A 21251-nucleotide genomic window follows, 5' to 3' on the forward strand; every position below is an offset into this window, starting at 1 on the left:
GGGCATTCTCCTTCCACCCCAGTTCTGTGCCATTCCCTCCTGGATTTCTTTCTCTCCCTCCTTTTAATTCCTGGGAATTAAAAATGCCAACTTTTCCTCAGCTTCCTTCCCTAGAGTGGGTCTCAGCCATGGTACAGCTGCTTTCCTGTTCCTTATTAACCACCAGGCAGCTCTTGCCTCTGGATTCCCTCTTGGGCCAGACCTGCTGTTGGCACACTGAGCTCTCAGGCATGCCATGAGCACCAAGCCCTTCCCCATGCTGTGCTCCAATCCTGTTCCAAGCTATGGGAAATAGAGGGGAAAGCAGCTCTGCTGTGCTCTTGGCAGTGTGCAATTAGCTTGAAGCACTGACATATAAATAAAAAACAGTGGACACGCACATAAACAAAATCTATTGCACCTCCTGCTTTCTGGAGTCAAGTGCTGTGCTGGGAAAACATTGCCTCTTCATCAGGTTTTATCTCTGGCAATCAATTCATTGGGCCAACCAAGAAGCTTCAGAGGAAAGACACAGATTTTCCGAGTTTTGTTTTCAGAGCTGGCCAATTCCTCTCCATCACCCTGAAAATGAGTTTCTGAGCAAGGCTGGGAAAATGCAAAGCCAGTGGGACCCAGCAGAGCTCTGGGGTCCCCTCCTTCCCCCAGCACTTACCAGGGGGTTCCAGTCATGTTGCTGCCACCACTGCTAGGACAAGACAGTGTCCCCAGGCTGGGTCAGCAGAGGCTTTAGTGCAGGAGCACTGTGACTCCTGCAGAAGAAAAAACATTGCTGCAAAGAGTTCAGAGGCTGATGTTTTGGTAAGTGAGAGTGTTATTTTTTCCCCTCATGGCTATAAATCTATAGGTTACATTCTTCTCAGTGCCACAGGGAAAATGCTCTTTTATGAGAAAGGCAAAGAGTGGAGTGAGTGAGCTGATATTACCCTTAAAGGAGGCTGGGGCACACTGGGGCAGTCAGGAAGCCTTTGGGCAAGTTGCAGAATGGATTTTGCTTTTCTCAGACACAAAACACGCTCCAAACTGTGGCTGGCTGTTGACTGGGTCACTGTCACATTTCCTGGAAAAATCCCTTTGCTAGGATTTCTTCTCCTGGGAAGCTGAGAATCCTCAGAGAAAAATGAAAACAGTAATTATCTGATTGCTGGTCCTGTTTTTTGCTGCTTTGGAATGTGGTTGAGAGATTATTTATCCAACAGGTGGTTGTTTCATTGGTTTCATGTGAATTGTTTTGACCTAATGACCAATAAGTGTCAAGCTATGTCAGACTCTCAGGAGAGTCAGGAGTTTTTCATTATTATCTTTTTAGCCTTCTCTAAGTATCCTGTCTCTATTCTTTAGCATAGCATAGCATAGCATAATATAATATAATATAATATAATATAATATAATATAATATAATATAATATAATATAATATAATATATAATGTATTTGCCTTCTAAGAACATGGAGTCAGATTAATCATTTCCTTCTTGCCATGGGAGACCCCAAAAATACCCCAGCTGGGCACACACTGGTCCCACCAGGAGAGTGGAATTTGCAGCAGAGCAGAGGATCAGTGATGTGCTGCAGCCCTGCCTGTCTCACCTGGTCCTCTCCAGGTTCTGGGTGTCAGTGGCCTGGCCTGAGCAGCCCCTGAGGTCACTTCTAACAGGCACTGTGGGGCTGGTTTGGGCCAGGAGGAGGCAGAACTGGTCACACATCCCTGTTGGCTTTGCCAGACCTGATGGTTATTATTGGTACTGGGTCATCCTTCAGCTGCCCTCAAATCTTCCAGGTGAGCTCTGGGCTCAGTTGTGCTGAGGGTTTCCCACCCACAGCCCCACCACACCTGCAGGGCTGGGGCTGAAATAGGAAATGGTTCCCTGGCTCAGAGATCACTGTGAAGTTGTGTCCCCAGCACTGGAAGGACACAGCTGGTGGCTTCCTCAACATCAAGGATGGCTTCCTCATCAACCCCCATCCTTTTCTTCCCTAAGCACCGAGGTTTGGGTGACACTGGTGAGATCTGGTGCTTTTCCCCCAGACCCTGAGGCTACAGTCCAGTGCCAGGTTAAAGCTCCTCTGCAACCACAGGAGCTGGCAAAGGGCTTTCCTCTGCACCACCTGCTACAGTCCCTGAATAACAAGAGCACAGGTGCTGAAGCTGTAAGAAAAAGCATTAGAAGATATCACAGTGCAAATAAGCTGCAAGGGAAGATGAGGCAGGAGCTGCAATAAGCAATATTTGAAGGACTTCCCTTCTCCAACAGCGTGCATGTCCCAGCAGTGTGCTGATCCTGGGGCTGGCTCATTCCCCTGATGGATGATTTCTGTTGTGGTCACAAGGCAGGCTCCAGACTAACCCACTGCCCCCACAGGCAGGCTGCAAGCTATCTACCACAGCAGCTTTGGCAGGGAGAGCTGACCCAGGGGGCCATGGAAGGAGCCAAAAAATGATGTTCTCCATTGCCAGAGAGATCCATCACAGCACACAAAGCCCCACTGCCAGACATACCTTGGGCTGGCCACAGCCAGGAGCTGCAGAGCCGGCCCTGCCACAAGAGCTGCTGACAAATGACAAATGCAGAGGGATGAGGAGGAGGATCAGCAGCCCAGGCCACAAGAGAGGCCATTGTGGGGCTGGCAGGGAGCGTGTGCCAGGCTCCTTTGTCACCCTGCTGCCACTCAGGGCAGGGACAGGAGCTGACAAAGGCTCCTCAGTGAAAGAACCATCTCTCTGTGTGTGAAATGCAGTTTGCACTTGTGCTGGGCTGATGGGATTCAAATGCAACTTGTTGTGCCAGCACTCCAAACAGAAAGCCTTGCAAGGAAGAATTCTTAAAATGCTCCACTGGAGATATTGTGGCTGTCTCACTCAAAGGGAGGTAGAAGGAAGAGGGCTGGGGAAAACAGAGAAAAGGAAGCATAGATGAGTTCTGTTATGCAGAAGTTATAGCCTGGAGAAGTCTGTAAACTAAACTAGACCCCAGAAAAGCAGGAGACTGGTGCCTATCCTGTGAAACCCCTCATTCTGCCTTGTATCAGGTTAAAACTGGAATCTCAAAGGTTTACCTTTCTTCTAGGAACTGAGCTGGGGCACAGCTGAGAACCTGCTATGCTTAGATGTGCTCTCTTTATGGCCTGGGTCTCCAAATCACTCAGAGCAAATACCTTTCCATCCTTATATGATAACACTCATAAACACAGTCATAAATGTGCAAACCTTGGCACTGTCTTGATTTTAAAAGATTGGGATTTTTTTTTTTTTTTTTTTGCTGTTTAGTTTCAAGCAAGGAGAGATTATACCATGGAGCTTAGTAGAGTTAGGCTGGCTCTCAAATTTATAATCCTTCCTTAGCTTTATGCTCAGGATGAATGTGATGCTGCTCCCAACCTCATGGCAACCCTGGTGCTCAGGGCTTGTCACTGTCACATTTTCTGGAAAAATCCCTTTGGCCAGGATTTTCTCCTGGGAAGTTGAGAAGCCTCAGAGAAAAAGGAAAACAATAATTATCTGATTTGCTTCTCCTGTGTTTTGCTGCTTTGGAATGTGGTTGGACATTGTTTATCTGGCAGGTGCATGTTTCATTGGTTTAATGTGAATTGTTTTGACTTATTGGCCAATCATGGTCAGGCTGTGTCAGGAAGGAGTCACAAGTTTTTCTTTGGTATCTTTTAGCCTTCTGTCTGTATCCTTTCTGAATTCTTTAGTATAGTTTAGTATAGTATTCTTTAATATAATATAGATCATAAAATAATAAATTAGCCTTCTGAGAACGTGGAGTCAGATTCATCATTCCTCCCTTCAATGAAAGGAAAATACCACACAAGGCTTCCAATTCTGCAAAGCACTTGAGCACACTGAACACACCATCACTGGCACATCAAGCACATGCTCATGTTCCCTTGATTTATCTGAGATAAGCACCAGCACGTAGAGCTGGGAAGGGCCTGAGGAGGTGTGGGCAGTGCCTGGCTGGGAGCTCAGCAGGCTCTGCAGAGCAGGAGACACAATCCACCACATCCTCCAAATGAAGTGTGTGCTCAGGTTACCTGCTTAAGTTCTTATTCTCTTATTGTTGGGCAGCAACAGACACCAGATCTTTAGGCAAGGTCCTCAGATAGCAGGAAAGCAGCCCCAAGAGCAGGAGGATGCTCAAGGGGAGCAGGGCAGGGTGCTGGATTCATCCAGGGGGTGCTGAATATAAGAGCTCTGTGGGAAGCTTTGTTACCCAAAATATTTATTCCTCTTGAAAAAACCTCCTCTCTCTGCAACTGCAGTAGAAGCTGAACCAGACCATCTTTTGCCCTTTCTGAAGCTTAAGCCTGGTTTACTTTGCATTTTCCTGTCTAAAAGCTGTCTAACATCCTAGGTAATTCACAGAGGTGGGTTGGAAGGAATCCTCAGGATCATCTCACCCCATCCCTGCCATGGCAGGGGCACCTCCCACTGTCCCAGGCTGCTCCCAGCCCTGTCCAGCCTGGCCTTGGGCACTGCCAGGGATCCAGGGGCAGCCACAGCTGCTCTGGGCACCCTGTGCCAGGGCCTGCCCACCCTCACAGGGAGCAATTCCTCATTCCCAATATCCCATCCATCCCTGCCCTCTGGCACTGGGAGCCATTCGCTGTGTTCTGTCCCTCCATCCCTTGTCCCCAGTTCCTCTCCAGCTCTCCTGGAGCCCCTTCGGGCACTGAAAGAGGCTCTGAGCTCTCCCCAGAGCCTTCTCTAGGCAGCCTCAACTCTCTCAGCCTGTCTCTATAGCAGAACTTCTGACATCTTCTGATAGTTTCACCTTGTAGCAACTTTCACCCCAGACATAAAATTCCCATTTAACCATTTAACCAGTGCCATAAAGACATCAGCCTTCCTTGTCGAATTTTGCCAAGAGTGAGAGTTGGCTGTGGGCCCCAGTATCCCTGAGAACCTCTCTGAGCTGGTTTTGCGTGTGTGTGTTTTATTTTTGTGTTTATGGCTGGCTTCAAGTAGAGACACCAAATACCAGAGTAGCACTTTCTAGCATTCTGCTCTGTTAGATTTAGAAATAAGCTGTTACATGACCCATAAAACACATGAAGCCTGGTGGCCCCCTCACCTTCTCCTGTGGGGACCCTTTGAAGTTTATTAGAAGTGGGAGCTGGGGGCCTTTTCCTTGCTGAGCAGATTAATGCCACCTCACGTCTCTGTGTGTCCACCTTTTCCATCATGTGAGAAACCAACACGTGTGAGCTGGTTTCTCACATGAAACCCCATCTCTGTCAGGTTTAGCTGGAGGTGGCCAATGGTCCTTGAGGGTGGTGGTTCCTGAGTTTCACTTTCATTCCAGTGTGTGGTTCCTGAGTTTACACACATTCCAGTGCGTGGCTCCTGAGTTTTACTTCCATTTTTTATCTAGAAATTGGGTTAACAGGCAGGGGGAAGTTGTCACTGGTTGGGAATCAGGCAGCAGAGCAGCAGAAGGCAGCCCTGGCTGGGGCTGGTAGCATGGAGAAGGGTCCTTGGGACACACCTGGAGCTATCCCACAAAAAGCAGGAGAGCCAGCTGGGAACCTTAAAGCCCTGCTCTTGTCTGTGCAATAAATGATGAAAACACAGGAACATCAATAGGTTCTGCTAAGGAAGATGCTCCTGTCTTTTGACTTTGAAGCCCCACCTGGTGTCTAGGGAGGAGCTGGAGGCCCAGGAATCCACCCCCAAGGTGGGAATCCCCTTTCCAGCCGCACTTGGCTGTGCCATGTGTATTTCTGCACGCAGCAGTGTGAAAATCCAATGGTATTGACTGGAGCATGCAGGAAATACAGTGTCTCAGCCCAGCAAAGCCCAGATCAATCAGCTAATTACCTCAGAGGAGGTTTGCAGCAGGCAGCTGCTGGTCCCTGACAGAGCCTCTCAGCCCATCTGCTGCCAGGCTGAGTTCTGGGCTGTGCTGGCAGAGTTCAGAGCAGCCCTGAGGGCATCTGCAGAGCTGTTCCCTCCTGCCACGCCCGGCTGGGCTTGCTGCTGCCTCTCTGTCTGCCTCAGTGGGCTCAGGCAATCTCACTGAATCTGTTCTTATCGATTTAGGAAAAGGCTTTGATTCTGAAAACTGCAAGCTCTTACTCACGAAACTATGACAACTTGGTATTAGCTGCAAATCAATGACCTTTTTAAATGCAGTCTAAGCAACAAAACTCACTTACTGCTAAACCCTGATAAGCCTGGTTCTGGGACAAGTCAAACCTTTATCTTAACTGCCATATGATCTTTTCCAGCTTGATAGTTCCATTTACTGTATCAATAAGGATTATAACCCATCTGCAGTGAGATTTCACCCTCCCTGGAAGCTCTTGTACAGCAGATGATATTGAAAAGGAAATATTTTTTTAACTTCTCTTTATACCAAGTATTTCCCAATATATTATTCTTATTCCCTGTTTCCTTTCTGTCTTGGTTTGGAAAGCCAAATATCTGCTAGGGAAGGCAGGAGACTCCCCTGAAATGGAAAATGTAAGCCCTCCCCCCTCCAAATTGCTATAAATTTTAAATTAAGGGGCTCTCAGGCCAAAAAAAAATACGGAAGCAGGAAACAACAGTTCTTTAATAGGGAAGAAAATAAAAGGATAAAATAAACAATGCAGTACACTAGAACAACACTGACAGAGTCAGAACCCAACCTGACACCCTGTGGGTCAGGGTGTTGGTGGCAGTCCCATTGGAATTGTGGCTGCAGCCCTCCTGCAGTGTCAGGGGTGGCTCTGCTGGAGCAGGGATCCTTTAGAGAAGGATGTATTCTTCCTCTGGAGATCCAGTGGAAGAAGAGGCAGCTGCTGTTCCTCTGGGGAATCCAGTGGAGAAGCCATGCTGGTGTCTCAAAACCTCTGGATTATATCTGGGTAGGGATGCTTGGCTCCTCCCTCTGGGCTCACATCTCCCAATGGGATGCTGTAGTTCTTATCAGCCATGCAGGGACATTCAATAGCTGTTATCAGCAGATGTCCCCCCAGAGGGAGAAGTGGGTGTGGAAGAGATAAGGAAAACTGCCCACTGAACAGAAGACAGATGCCATACAGGTAGCAACTAGAATACATCTTGCATTGCAATCTGGAACATTTTCCAGTTCCTTCTGTCTGCCTTCCCAATCTTGGCTGTTCTGAGGCCAAGCAGAAGCTGTGAGCACAGCAGAGAAGGTTATTCAATGACAGAATAACCTTCTGGGATGGTGGCCATAGGCTGGACTTGTCCACCTGCAAGCCCCAGCCTAGAGACACTTGTGGCCTCCTTCCTCCTGGGGTTCCTTATCCACCCTTCCCATCAGTGGGTGGGAATAATCCACCAGGACTGGCCTTGCTGGGCTTGGACAGTGCCAGGAAAATTGGCATAATCAGGTTAAATTCAGACTTCTTTTGGTGGAGTGATCCATAACATAATCCCTTGTGGTATTTTTGGGGTCCCCAATGAAGGTGAGGAAAGGAAGGATTTGACTTTATGTTTTTAGAAGGTTAATTTATTATTTGATGATATTATATTGTTAAAGAATGTTCTACTAAGCTATACTAAACTATACTAAAGAATAGAGAAAGGATAGAAACAGAAAGCTAGAAAGAATAATAATGAAAAACCTGTGAGTTTTTTTAGAGTCTTGACACAGCCTGACTGTGATTGGTTATTAAGTTAAAACAATTCACATGGTGGATAAACAATTTCTAACCACATTCCAAAGCAGCAAAACACAGATTAGATAACATTGTTTTCCTTTTCCTCTCAGGCTTCTCAGCTTCTCAGGAGAGAAATCCTGAGCAAGGGGATTTCTCCAGAAAATATGGCAGTGACAATCCCTCCTCTTGAATTTTGTCTCCCCTCCCATGTGGGTGCTGGCTCTGTCCCCCAGGGAAAGCCCCATGAGGCTCCTTCTACCTGGGCACCCTTTGGGTGGCATTTAGCCCCCAGCTCCCTGTGTGGGCATCTGGAATGAGATCCTAAACACCTTCCCAGCAGCTCAGGAACTGGGGAGGCTGCTCCCAAAGGAGAGGCTGCTGCAGGCAGATGCCACCTCAGGCCAGCTGGGTGTCACCCCAAAGCAGCAGGAGACTGGAGGCACTGGAGCATCTCCACCCAGGCTCTGCAGACTCCAGGGAATCCGGGAGAATAATGGGCCCGTTTATTCCCCCAGGGGGGAAATGTCAGAAAACACTGAAATGAGAAAAAAATTGCCTCTTTGTTCTGCAAATGGTCGTCATTGTGAGAAAGTTTATCCACCCTCTGGGAATTCATTTAGCATCATCAAAGAGAGGCTTTACAAAAGTGACTTCTTATTTACCCACAGTGGTTTTAGTGAGCAGTTTCTTTACTGGAAGGAAGGTGCAGTGGAGTTACCCAGCTGAGAGAAGCTGTGTCTGCCCTGCAGAGGTGCAAAGGTGCATGGCAGGGGAAGCCTGCTCCTATTCACAAGTGATTTAAGCCACCATGAAATGCTGCAGGAGCTCCCTTAGCCATGGAAATGCCCTCACAGGGGTCAAGCTGCTCAATGGAGCTGATTTTTCCTCCCTTCCCATGAAAGCGTGGTTAATAAGATGTTTGTGTATACAGGATTTAAGAAGTTTAAAACGCACTGGCCAGCCATGAGCAGCCCGTGGGAGGCCTTGGGGACAGCACAGAACAGTGTTTTTAGGAGGATGTTTTATTTATGGTATTCATGGCTGGTGCCATTACAGGCCCTGCAAAGATCAGACCTTGCTGTGAATATATATTCACTGAGGAAATCATTCTGGCCCCAAAAACCTCACACTGAGCACCTCAAACAGACATGTCCTCATGGAAAGCATTTTCCTGCTCCAGCAAAGTGTTGGTTACTGGTTTATGTAAAAAAAAACCCTCTCATCTTTTTGCCAGATTCATACCTTCACACTTTTAAAAATCATTACACTGAATTCAACCAAGTGAGAAAATAAATGTTTTTTCAGCCTTCTTGGAGATCTTGATTTTTTTTTTTAAACTTTGAGGCTGCAGTATAGCAGAGTTTTGGTCAAACCACAACCCCACTTCTTACAAAAGATAACCAAAGGCTGTAAAGTCAGCCTTTTTTGGCAATAACTCTGCCTTTAGCAGCCCTCCCACTCTTCTCCAAGACATCCCTGACCCCACAAAGGCACCAGGAATGAGCCCCCAGGGATGCTCAGAGGAGATGCTATGCTGGGACAGGAGGGTATGGAGCTCCTCACACAAAGCCAAGTTCACAACTGGCCTTCAGACAGACATCAGCAAAAAGTGACTTATTTTCCACACTGAATTCAGATGCAAAAGGGGAACCCCATCCCCCCCCACCCCTCCAGTTCTGAGTAATTTTGCAGCTTAGGAATATTTCACATTCTTCTCTCACCATAATGTGAAGGCCAGATATAACTTACTGATTAATGGGGGCCATGGAGTGCAATAAATGCAGCTTTAAAGGAAATTCATTTCACAGCAAGCACAATCAGTCTTTCAGAACCCCACCCCCTGTATACACTGGGTGGTTTTTTGCCTGCAAATTTAAGAGTGCCTGAGGGAATTAGGTACCCAGGTCCCATGCAGAGTCTGTGGGGTTCGGCTCTTTGCTTCCTAGAAATGTTTCTATAATCTCAGCCCCTGGGCTGTGTCCTGGACTGCCCTCTCAGTTTGGGTTCTTGCATTGGTACACTCCCTAAAATACAAATAAAAGCTTTTCCCTTGTGTTTTTTTGCCTTTTTTACCATGTTTTACTAGTGGAGGGGTGAGCTGGGGCCCCACAAGCACCATTGTGAATGCTGTGCCTGGCCTGAACTCTCCAGAGCATCTTCAGCTGTGGCCAAGACAAACCAAAATTGGGAAAGGAAGCACGGCTGCTGAGGAACATGATCACACTTGTTACTCAAAGGAGTTTGAGTGCTTGGGGAAGCAGCTCATGGGACTTGTCTGGTGGGTCAGGAGAGGAAAAGGTGACTTGTTATATAAGGGATGAGAAATGTCAAAAGAGGAGCAGAAATTGTGCACTATAAATATTGACTGAGAGTCACACAACCAAAATTGGACCCCCAAGTTGCTTGGATGAATTAATCAACACCCTCAAATTCACAAATTTGGAAATCTGTGAGCTTTTCAGGTGAATATTGCACATGTGGGGGAAACCAGACCAGTGCTGGGTGCTCACAGCACTGGGGGCATCTGAGCACTTACATGGTTTTGTGTACCAGGGCATTCCATTTTCTTACTCCTTGGTGAAGCAGAATCACAGAATCATTTAGGTTGGAAAAGCCCTCCAAAATCCCCCTAGCACTAATCTGTGACATTCACATTCTCTGAACAGAGAGAGAAAATTCTCCCTCTCAGGGTTTTTCATGGAGAAGCACAGAGAGAAGAGAATAAAAATAATTCTTATCTCTACTTGCTGCTCCTGTTGTTTTTACACATGTGGAATGTGTTAAGGAGATTGTTTACCTGAAGTGATTGGTCAGTTGGATTCTGCTGAGGATTGTTTTGTTTCCTTGGCCAATTGACTCAAAGCTGTGTCCTGGCTGTCTCAGACAGTCACAGGTTTTTTTTTTGTATCTTTTGTATAGTATAGTATCTCTTTAATAAAATATGGTATAATATAATATGGTTTGGTTTTAATAAAGCAATTGTTCAGCATTCTGAATCATAGAGTCAAATACCAATCATTCCCTGCATCAGGGGCACCCTGAATTCCATACTGACCCATGTCCCCAGGTGCCACATCCACAGGGTTTTAAATCCCTTCAGGGAATGTGATGCCATCACTACCCCAGACAACCTGTTCCAATGCTTTACAGCATTTTCAGTGAAGGAAATTTCCTGATATCCCACCGAAACCTCCCCTGGCCCAGCCTGAGGCCGTTCCCTCTGCTCCTGTCCCTGTTCCCTGGAGCACAGCCCGACCCCCCCGGCTGTGCCCTCCTGTCAGGAGCTGTGCAGAGCCACAAGGGCCCCCTGAGCCTCCTTTGCTCCAGGCTGAGCCCCTGCCCAGCTCCCTCAGCCCCTCCTGGGGCTCCAGACCCTTCCCAGCTCCGTTCCCTGCCCTGGACACGCTCCAGCCCCTGCAGAAATGCCTTGTCTATAGTGAGGGGCCCAAAACTGACCCGAGGATTGAAGGCGCAGCCCAGGCAGGAGGTTTTAAAGAAGAGCTGGGGGATGAAAGAAGCCAGGACAGCTGCCTTTCAATAATAATTAGAGAGGGAAAGGAATGCAAACTCTAATTATTGAAGATGCTGCACTGGGAGCTGCTGGTGGCTGAGCCCTGGGGCTGGAAGGTTCCTCAGGCCCTGCCAGGTCCCTGCCTGGCCTGGGAGAAGCCTCCAGCCTTTGACAGCCCAGGGGTTGCTCTGTGCAGTGCCCTGTCCTTCCCTGAGCAGCAGAGGTGTCACACACACCCAGGCCAAGCACAGCTCTGGTGCTGTTTGGGATCTCCATGAAGAGGCCCCAGCTGAGCCTACAAACCCTCTCAAGACTGGGCTCACTCTGACAGCTCTGAATCATGGATATGGGGCAGAACCAGCTGCTGTTTAGTGAGAATTCACTAAATGATGAATGATGAATTCACTCTGTGCTCCCTTCTGACAAACAGGAGTGCTTGGGTGGTGTTTGGAAGCAGCTCTGCGCCCAGAAGGTGCCACAGAGCATCCAGGCCCTGTCTGTGCTGCCCTGGGCTGCAGAGCAGCACTGCTGGTTCAGTTCTTCTGTGGCAAACTGGCACTTACTAAAACCTGGTTCCACGCTGTATAATTTCTATGGCTTTTATTAATGCAGACAGTATAGGCTCCATAAAGAAGAAAAATTACCAGTGGAAGATAAAACTAAAATACTAGTTGCATTACAATCACATTCTAGTGCTGCAATAAATTGCATGAAGCCAATAAAGCAAAACTAACTGAAGATATTTGACACAAACCAAAAATGAAATGAGAGTCATTATGCAGTCTGCTACAGGGACCTGCCTTGATGTAGTTAAAGCAATAAACTACCTGGGAGTAATCTTTACTTATTTTAAATTGCATATTCCAATTGCAAAGCTGTTTCTGGCATTTCTGCCACACTTACTTTAGTCTGCTCAGAAAAAGAATTACATGTCTGGATAAGTCATGTCCTATTAAATGTGCATCATATCTGCAGCACTCATAAGTCACTTGAGTCATAATATTGTTTATTCTAACATTAGTCATTATTTTCTGTCATAAATTAGCTATTCTCCAGAAGAGGGGGGATGAGATGGAGCCAAGGTTGCAATTATTTCCTGCATCCATGTTGGCACACAGAGCAGATGAGGTGGCCATCTCTGCAGAGGAATTATCAGCATCAGGCCGTGGGTCAATTATAACAAATGTATTCATGCCATTAGCCCCCAGGTACCTTCAATAATAAGAGTTTGCATTCCTTTCCCTCCCTAATTATTCTCCTCCATGGTCTGGCTGACCCACACATGTGTCAAAATAAGCAGCAGCAGCAGCAGCAGTGCCTTTTGCAATATTCAAGGTTAAACCCTCCCAGCCATCATTTCCTGCCAGCCCCTCCAATCCTGCCTGCCCAGGGGATATTTGCATGCAGAGAGGGTGCATGGTGTGTCTTTGCCATGTAACCAGTCCTGCTGCTAATTAATTGTCTGCTGGGCTGCCTTTAGGAGCAGAGGGAGCAGAGAGAGCAGCAATCCCCCCCTGCTGCCAGAGAGGGAGGGGATGTGGTTCTGCTGCCCTCCAGCCAGCCCAGTTCCACTTTGGCTGGGCTGGGGCTGGAATTCTGGAATTTCCCTGTCCTGGGGACATCCTGTGCTTCACCCCTGGGCTCAGGGCCCTGATGGAGCACTTTTGGTTGGGATGCATTAAGTCTTGTTTGTATACAAACCCCTTTTAGTTAAAATGGAGTGTTTTGCCCCAAAGGGAGCCAGGCCATTATAGCAGTGAATGGTCCTTTATAAGACAGCTCATTCCCTCAGGGAAGAGGCAATCAGTTGCCCCAGCTGAAGACACATTCATACTTGAATTAAAAACCTTCAATAGCTGTTTTTCGAAATTGCCTCTCATACAGAGCGAGATGCCAGGCTCAAAAAAAGAGAAGAAAAAAAAGAAAAAAAAAAGAAAAAAAGAGAAAACCAGCTGACTTGCACATCAGTTTGTTCCCTTAATAACACACCCATCCCCCTGGGAATCTGAGGAAAACTAGAGCTCTGCTTCATCCAGGCTTCAGGCTGGTCCCATGTGGGGCCAGCTGTGCAGAGAAGAAGCTGGGCTGCCTCAGACCCATCAGCATCCTGTGCCAGGATCAAGTGGAAAGGCTCTTTACAAAACCAGATTGGTTTGGGTTCAAAGGAACCTTAAAAACCACCTCATTCCATCCCCTGCCATGGGCAGGAACAGCTCCTTCCATCCCAGGCTGCTCCAGGGCTTTGCTTGGGCACTGCCAGGGCTCCAAGGGCAGCCTCAGCCCCTTTGTGCCAGTGCCCAGCTCACCTCACTTCCACCTGGGCTGGGTTTGCTCCATCACACCCAGGCTGCCTTTCTGAGGTGGCAGGAACACCTCAATGTGCTCTTGCCTCCTCTTTTCAGCATGATGGGAAGGACCAGAAGTGTGTATGTTGAAGATTGCAATGCAAGATGTTTTCAATTACCATCAATTACTGACAAAGGCAGATTACCTTTGTCAAGTGGGCAGTTTGCCTTATCTCTCTCTTTGAGTGACCACATTCGGGAGGGGACATCTGCTGATAACAGCTATTGAATGTCACTGCATGGCTGTTAAGAATACAGCATCCCATTGGGAGATGTGAGCCCAGAGGGAGGAGCCAAGCATTCCTGCCCAGATACAATCCAGAGGTTTTGAGACACCAGCACAGCTTCTCCACTGGATTCCCCAGAGGAACAGCAGCTGCCTCTCCTTCCACTGGATCTTCAGAGGAAGAATACATCCTTCTCTGCAGGATCCCTGCTCCAGCAGAACCACCCCTGACACTGCAGGAGGGCTGAGCCACAATTCCAATGGGACTGCCACCAACACCCTGACCCACAGGGTGTCAGGTTGGGTTCTGACTCTGTCAGTGTTGTTCTAGTGTACTGCATTGTTTATTTTATCCTTTTATTTTTTTCCTTTCCCTATTAAAGAACTGTTATTTCCTACTCCCATATTTTTGTCTGAGATTTAAAATTTAAATTTATTTAAATTAATTTAAAATTTATATCAATTGGGAGGGGTGGAGAGGGTTTACATTCTCCATTTCAGGGGAGGCTCCTGCCTTCCCTAGCAGATTCCTGGCTTTCCAAACCAAGACAGTGTATAATCTCATTTTGGACACTGGCGGAGAGCAAGTATCTAAAAGAGACTGTAAATGCAGGGCAAGCCCATATGGGCAGACTCCATGTGGGATTCTCTCCACATCTGGTGATCCACAGCTTCCCACCTCCAGAGACTCAGATAATGCCATCACATTTAACAGCTGTCAACAGATTTTTGTCCCACAGGTTCAGGTTGTAATTGGATAAAGCTGTGTCAATATTTTGTGTCCAAGGTGTTGTGTGACAGCAGTTTCAGCCCAGTAACAAGCAGGGAAAAGCAATATCTCCTCTGGGATTTTGGCCCTGCTTTTGCTGGTGCCTCCATGTCCATGGAAAAAACTGAGGAGAAGGACACAAGCTACCTATGCAAATGTTAAAGATTATTTTTTAGTCTTTTAAAAATAAAACAGCTCTCAGGCACTGAAGGAACACCATGAGCCCATGTCCCAAGGACACACCTTGCCTCTTTTTCCAAGCCTGCCCTTACCAGACTCAGACTTGGTGCTCACTGCCTTCCCTTCCTTACCCCTCATTATAATTAAAACACAATAAAAGTGACAAGAAAGCTTTTTACACCTAGAAAATACCTTAATATAATATAATATAATATATATAATATAATATAATATACCTTAAAGACTTAGCCTTATGGAGAGGAATTTAATGTTCTCTTTATGCAGCCTTGTTTGGCTTGGTGGGAATTCAGAGCCACCCTTGTTCCCACTGAAGCCAGAGGCAGGACATGAAGCAGCTCCTCCAGAAAGGCCCTGGCAGAGATGGCCAACACACCTTATAAGCTGATGAAGCCAAAAGGAAAAGAAAGAGAGGAAACCCAAGCAAATTTAATAAGAGAAAACCACTGCTTTTCCCAACCACTCTACTTGCTTCTTGGTGGGTTTGCTGATTTTCTGTCACTTCCACACAAACACAGCTGCACAGACACTGCAGGGGGATGTGGGGTGCTGGGGCTGCAAAGTGCCACATTTTCTGCATTTACACAATATTTCCAAACTCTCTGACCATGGGGGCTCTGTTTTAAGGCTGGGGCTTGTTTTACCTGGCCATGCCCAACCCAGGCTGTGCCAGGCTGCACTGGGAGCTGCTGTGGACTGGAACCACCTCAGCTCCTGGTAAATAAATCAGTGCCTGCTTATGTCGCAGACATCTTTTATGAAAAATCCTTTCCTTAGGATTTTTTCTCCTGAGAAGCTGAGAGGCCTCAGGAACAAAATGTAAACATTGGTTATCTGCTGCTGTGAAATGCAACAGGTGCATCTGTGATTGGTCTCATGTGGTTGTTTCTAACTAATGGCCAATCACAGTCAGCTGGCTCTGACAGAGAGTCTGAGCCACAAACCTTTGTTATCATTCCTTCCTATTCTATCCTTAGCTAGCCTTCTGATGAAACCTTTTCTTCTATTCTTTTAGTATAGTTTCAATGTAATATATATCATAAAATAATAACTCAAGCCTTCTGAAACATGGAGTCAGATCCTCATCTCTTCCCTCAGACCCCTGTGAACATGGTCACATGCTTGTGCTGTGGAAGCATTTGCAAACAAGCACCCAGCTCTTCACCCCACCTGAGGCTGTGTCTGTGGGTGCCTGCTCAGCCTGCCAGGACACTCCAAACCCCTCTCTGCTCCAAACAGCATCCCCCCTCCCTGGGAAGCAAGTGGGGCAGGAGGTTTTGCTTTCTGTCTGCAGAGTAAATAAGAGCCAGAAATGTGCAATTCCACTTCAGTGCAGAATCAAGAGGTCTCATCTTGTGACTGAAGCATTCACAGTGCTGAGTACAGATGCCCTCCTGTTCACCTTTAAAGTCTGCATCCTCTCTGTGCTTCCCACGCCTCCTTTGCCTTCACCTCCAGGATGTCTGTCTGGCTTTTGAAATATCACTGCTCTCCTACTGTTAAAGTATGTGGAAGGATGAATCTTTTATCTCCCTTTTCTATTTGGGAGGTTGATTCTGGGTTCATTGGTTAGTTTTAAGATGTTACAAAAGCATCTGCCTGGTGGGATTTAAAGATGACAACCCTCCAGTGTTATTTCAATGCAGGTAATGGCAAGTAGATCCCCCTGCTTTCTTCACACACTGTTAGGAGGAAAAGCCTGTTTGGAATAAGGATGTAGAGATAAGAAGAGATTAGAGATTCAAGCTGAAGGCAGCTTGCTTGCATAGAGAGCACGGGGAGCAGCACAGCTGAGCCCAGCTCTGCCCTTCTGCAAATGATGCCCCAGAGCAGCTGTGGCTGCACCTGCTGGCCTTGGAGGATGTTCCTGCAGCCCCCTAGACTGAGCCTGGCTGTAAATCCTGGCCTGAGCTCTGTGAGAACATGAGGGGAACTGTTTGTGAGACAGGTCCAGCCCAGGCAGGCCCAGGTTGGGCTGGAGGCTGCCCCAGGGAAGTGCTGTGAGCCCCCCCCATGGAGCTGGAAAAACATGGGCTGGATGGAACTGAAACTGCTGAGAGACAGCTGGAGAGGTTTCACCCACATCAAAAAAAGGACTTGTGACAAAATCAACGATTTCTGAAAAATGCTGGTGTTGTTGCCAATGTGCACTGTTGTTTTACAGGCAATTTGGGGGTAAATTTTTCAGTTTTGCCAGGTTGCTTGGCATAACTCGAGAGCTCTGCAGGTCTGAGGCACCAGCCTGGCTCAGCTCACTCCTGAGAGCTGCCCACACCCACAGCTGAGAGCATCCCCTGCTTCATTCTCCTCTGCTTTGCTTCTCAAGCACTGAGGAGAGCTCCAGCTTCATACGAAGTCGAAGTCATCCAATTTTCTGGATCAAAGTGTCTCCTGTTTTTGTTGTAATGAAGCAATTTGACACTTTTGGTAATACAAACATTCCCAAGTCTAATTAGAGGGGCAGCTGTTCTCAATATCTCCAGCAAACTCTTCCAGATTAGCACAAGAACATGGCCAAAAATCACAGGACACCAGAGGATGGGAATATTTCCTTCCAGCAAGGCTCTGCTCCAGGTCCCATACCCCTGCCCCATGCTTGACAATAACACAAAAATGCCTGGGTTTTTTGGCTGCCAAAGCCATTGGGGAGTGCTGGTGCAGGCTGAGGACCAGAACTGAGCAGGTCAGGCCCTTCAGGCTCTGCAGGAGAGGAGCAGGGACCCAGTGCTAGGTGAGCTCTGAGCTGCTCCAGGACACAAAACAGTGGAAGGGAAGGGAAGGGGAAGGGGAAGGGGAAGGGGAAGGGGAAGGGGAAGGGGAAGGGAAGGCTGCCTTTGTGCCATGGAGCTCTGGAACTGCCTGGGAGGTGCCTGAGGTGTTCCCTCAGGCACCTTATAATCTATACCTTAACTTTTATCTATAGCCTATCATAAATGCTATAATTACATATTCACGTTACTGTTCTCCAATCACTAAAAGTTAATACATTACAGTTTAAGCTAGAAGTTGTTTCTCAGTTTCTTGCAGTGGAAAATTCTGAGACCTTTTTTTTACTTGCAACATTTGCTGCCTTGTTTGCCTGTGCTATCTTTCTGCTTGGTAAAAACATCTTGTTTGGGGTGTGTTTATCCTTTGCTCTAAGCCATAAAAACCCCTTCTAACTAACACACCCTTTGCCTCCTTGGTTATCCAGTGAGACTGGCTCAGCAATTCTTTTCTTCTATATCAAAACTTGCTTCCATCTCTATTCCTTCATCAGACTCTACATTTAAAAATCTTTCTGCTAAGCATACATATCTGTGAGACTTTCTTGACAAACTTTCATCCTTTCCAAGTGTCCAGAGCTGGCCTGACAAGGCTGGATCCCACAGGCACTGTTGGCTTTGCTCACATCTGTTGTGCTGAAAATCAATTTATTCATTTTGTCTCCTGAACAAGTATTAAGATGAATATCAAAACATAATTGTCTCGACAATCTTTGGGCTTTCACTTATCAGCTGATGATAAGACTATAGAGGGATGTGTTCATTTGTCTGCAGATCTCTGTAATCCTATTAAGTTTAGAGTGATAACTGTTAAACTGTACATATACACAGCTGTGCACATGTTTGTTGGGGAAGGCGTTTAACACACACATCCACAGGCACACAGTCTCACAATTCCCTGCTGCACAGCCAGGCTAAGTGCCTCTATATGGACACCCCACCTCAATTAGCCATAGATCACTCAGGGTCAAAGACCCCTCCTAGCAAACTCCAGGAATGCTGCTGGAGCTAAACTAGGAAAAAGAAACATTTCCCTCTGCATTTTATTCTGAATTTCCTTCTGAGAAGAGGGAATTTTCCTGGCTCTGTGTTTCATACCTGGAATCTGTGGGACCAGGCTGGGGCAGAGCTGCTGTCACCCAATGCTTAAACCGACCACTGGTACTTTGTCTTGGTTTGAAAAGACAGGAGTCTGCTGAGGAAGGCAGAAGCCTCCCCTGAAATGGAGAATGTAAACGCTCCCCACCCCTCCAAATTGCTATAAATTTTAAATTAAAGGGCTCTCAGGCAAAAATATGGGAGCAGGAAATAACAGTTCTTTAATAGGGAAAGGAAAAAAATAAAAGGATAAAATAAACAATGCAGTACACTAGAACAGCACTGACAGAGTCAGAACCCAGCCTGACACCCTGTGGGTCAGGGTGTTGGTGGCAGTCCCATTGGAATTGTGGCTCAGCCCTCCTGTAGTGTCAGGGGTGGTTCTGCTGGAGCAGGGATCCTGTAGAGAAGGATGTATTCTCCCTCTGAAGATCCAGTGGAGAAGAGGCAGCTGCTGTTCCTCTGGGGAACCCTGTGGAGAAGCCGTGCTGGTGTCTCAAAACCTCTGGATTATATCTGGGTAGGGATGCTTGGCTCCTCCCTCTGGGCTCACATCTCCCAATGGCATGCTGTAGTTCTAATCAGCCATGCAGTGACATTCAATAGCTGTTATCAGCAATGTCCCCTCCCAAGGGAGGTGTGACTGTGGTCACTCAAAGACAGAGATAAGGCAAACTGCCCACTTGACAGATGGTAATGGAAAACATCTTGCATTGCAATCTGGAACAGATGTGCAGAGCTGAGACATCACTGTGGGACTGTCTGATGTGTCCAGAGCTGACAAAGCACTGCCTGCCCTCCCTGCTGAGCTCTCCTGACACTGGAAACAGCCCCCAGCCCAGGGAACCATTTCTGCTCAGTGCCTCTCTGTCCTGGGAGCTCACATTGCAACAACCCAGTGCCCCTGCCCTGCCAGGGAGATGCAGCTGTGGGAATAAATCACAGGGACTCCATTTTATTCATGATGGAAAAAGCCCCCTCTTCATTCACATAACTCCTTTTTATAGAGTTTTACAGACCTCCTCTGGGACTCCAATTGATTAGTAATTTTCTTGCCAATTACTTTATTGGTCAGCAACAAGTTGTTATTCTGTATTAATTGGTCATTCCAACCCCTGGTGGGTATGTGCAGGGACAGTTGTTTCACAGAGATAGTTTTCATTTTTCTATCAAAGGTGTAAAAACAGTTTATACAGGTACAAGTTGTCTTTCACCCAGGAACAGATTTTTATGTTAACAAACTGCTCACATTAGGATTGCTTTCACATGGGAACTTGCAAAGTGCTAGCTTGGCTTAGAAGAAATGACAGTCCAGGGAGAGCATGCCTGATTTTATAAGAATTTTCTTTATAATTTTTGCACCTTACCACAACACACAGCCACAGCACCATCCCTGTGTACAGCCAGGTCCATCCCCTGCCCCTTCTTTGTGCTTATTCGGGAGCACCCTCACACTGTGCAGGCATCCACCACAGACTATTTCCTGCTCATTGCCTCCCTAAATTACTCTGAATTCATTCTCAACAGTTTTCCCAGAACCCTTCTAGCATTAAAAACACCATTTTCAAAACAAAGATACCACAGCCAATGAGGGGAATAAGGACTCACATGCCGAGTCTGTCCTGGCTGCTGCTGAAGGAGCTGGGAGAGCCTTGGGAGACCACCCAGCAGCACATCCCACTCATGGAGCATCTCCCTTCCTTCCCAGGCTTGAAATTTGATCCCAGCTGGGCTTCTCACAGAATCACAGAGTGGTTTGGGTGGGAAGGGATCTGTAAAGGCCATCCAGCCCAGCCCTGCAGTGAGCAGGGACACGAGCTGGACCAGCCTGAGCAGGGATGGGGCGCCCACCACCTCTCTGGCAGCCTTTGCCAGTGTTTCACCACCCTCAGGTAACTAATGCCAGTGGCTGCCCATTTTTAACTCTTTCTGCCCCACACAAATCCCTGCTGTGCTGTGGCAGCTGGACCTTACTAGAGCCTTGGGGCAGCAGCAGATGGTGTGGGACACTGAATTTTGGACATCAGTAAACCTGGTTGTGCTGTGCTTACCTCACTGTCCTGAGGTGGGAGAGATTCCTGGTGTCACCATTGAGTCAGAGATGACATAGAGTCACACCAGAAAGCAAAATGGCAAAGCCCCCCTTTGTTTACTCCCCTCCCCTTTTATAGCTTAGTTTGATACAGGTGGCCATGATTGGTCATTTATTCAATGCATTTCACCTGCTTGGCTAATTAAGGGGACACCCATTTGTAAACAACCTTATGAGGAAAACAGCAAAACAGATTGTTAAAAACACCACCTGCAGATTGTTTTAATATTTGGCTATCATTGCTTATCTCCTTATCAACTTATCTGCTTTCTCTTTCTCTGACCAGGCTGTCACTTCCACACCTGGGAAGTTATTTCCTTGTTATTTCCTTAATCCAAGCTGGGAGGCACAAAGGCATACAAAAAGGAGCTGTAATTTATTGTGGCTGGGGTGAGTGGGGCTGTCAGGAGAGGGTTTGTTCCTTGCTGGGTGCTGTTTGAGGAGCAGAGTCTTCTCCCTGACTCCTGTTAAACACTGAGCTGAAATGCAAAGTGATGGGATAAAAAATATCAGGACAATAAGGCAGGAAGTAGCATTAGATATATTGATAATTTGGGCAAATCACTCCTGTGGACCTCCTTTGATTACTTTATCTGTTCAGTCTGCCTTACTAAGTGCTGCTATCACACAAGCA

This window comes from Melozone crissalis, unplaced genomic scaffold (genome assembly GCF_028551555.1).
Source record: "Melozone crissalis strain CALT ecotype California unplaced genomic scaffold, PUWL_Pcris_2 ptg000057l_1, whole genome shotgun sequence".
NCBI lineage: Eukaryota > Metazoa > Chordata > Aves > Passeriformes > Passerellidae > Melozone > Melozone crissalis.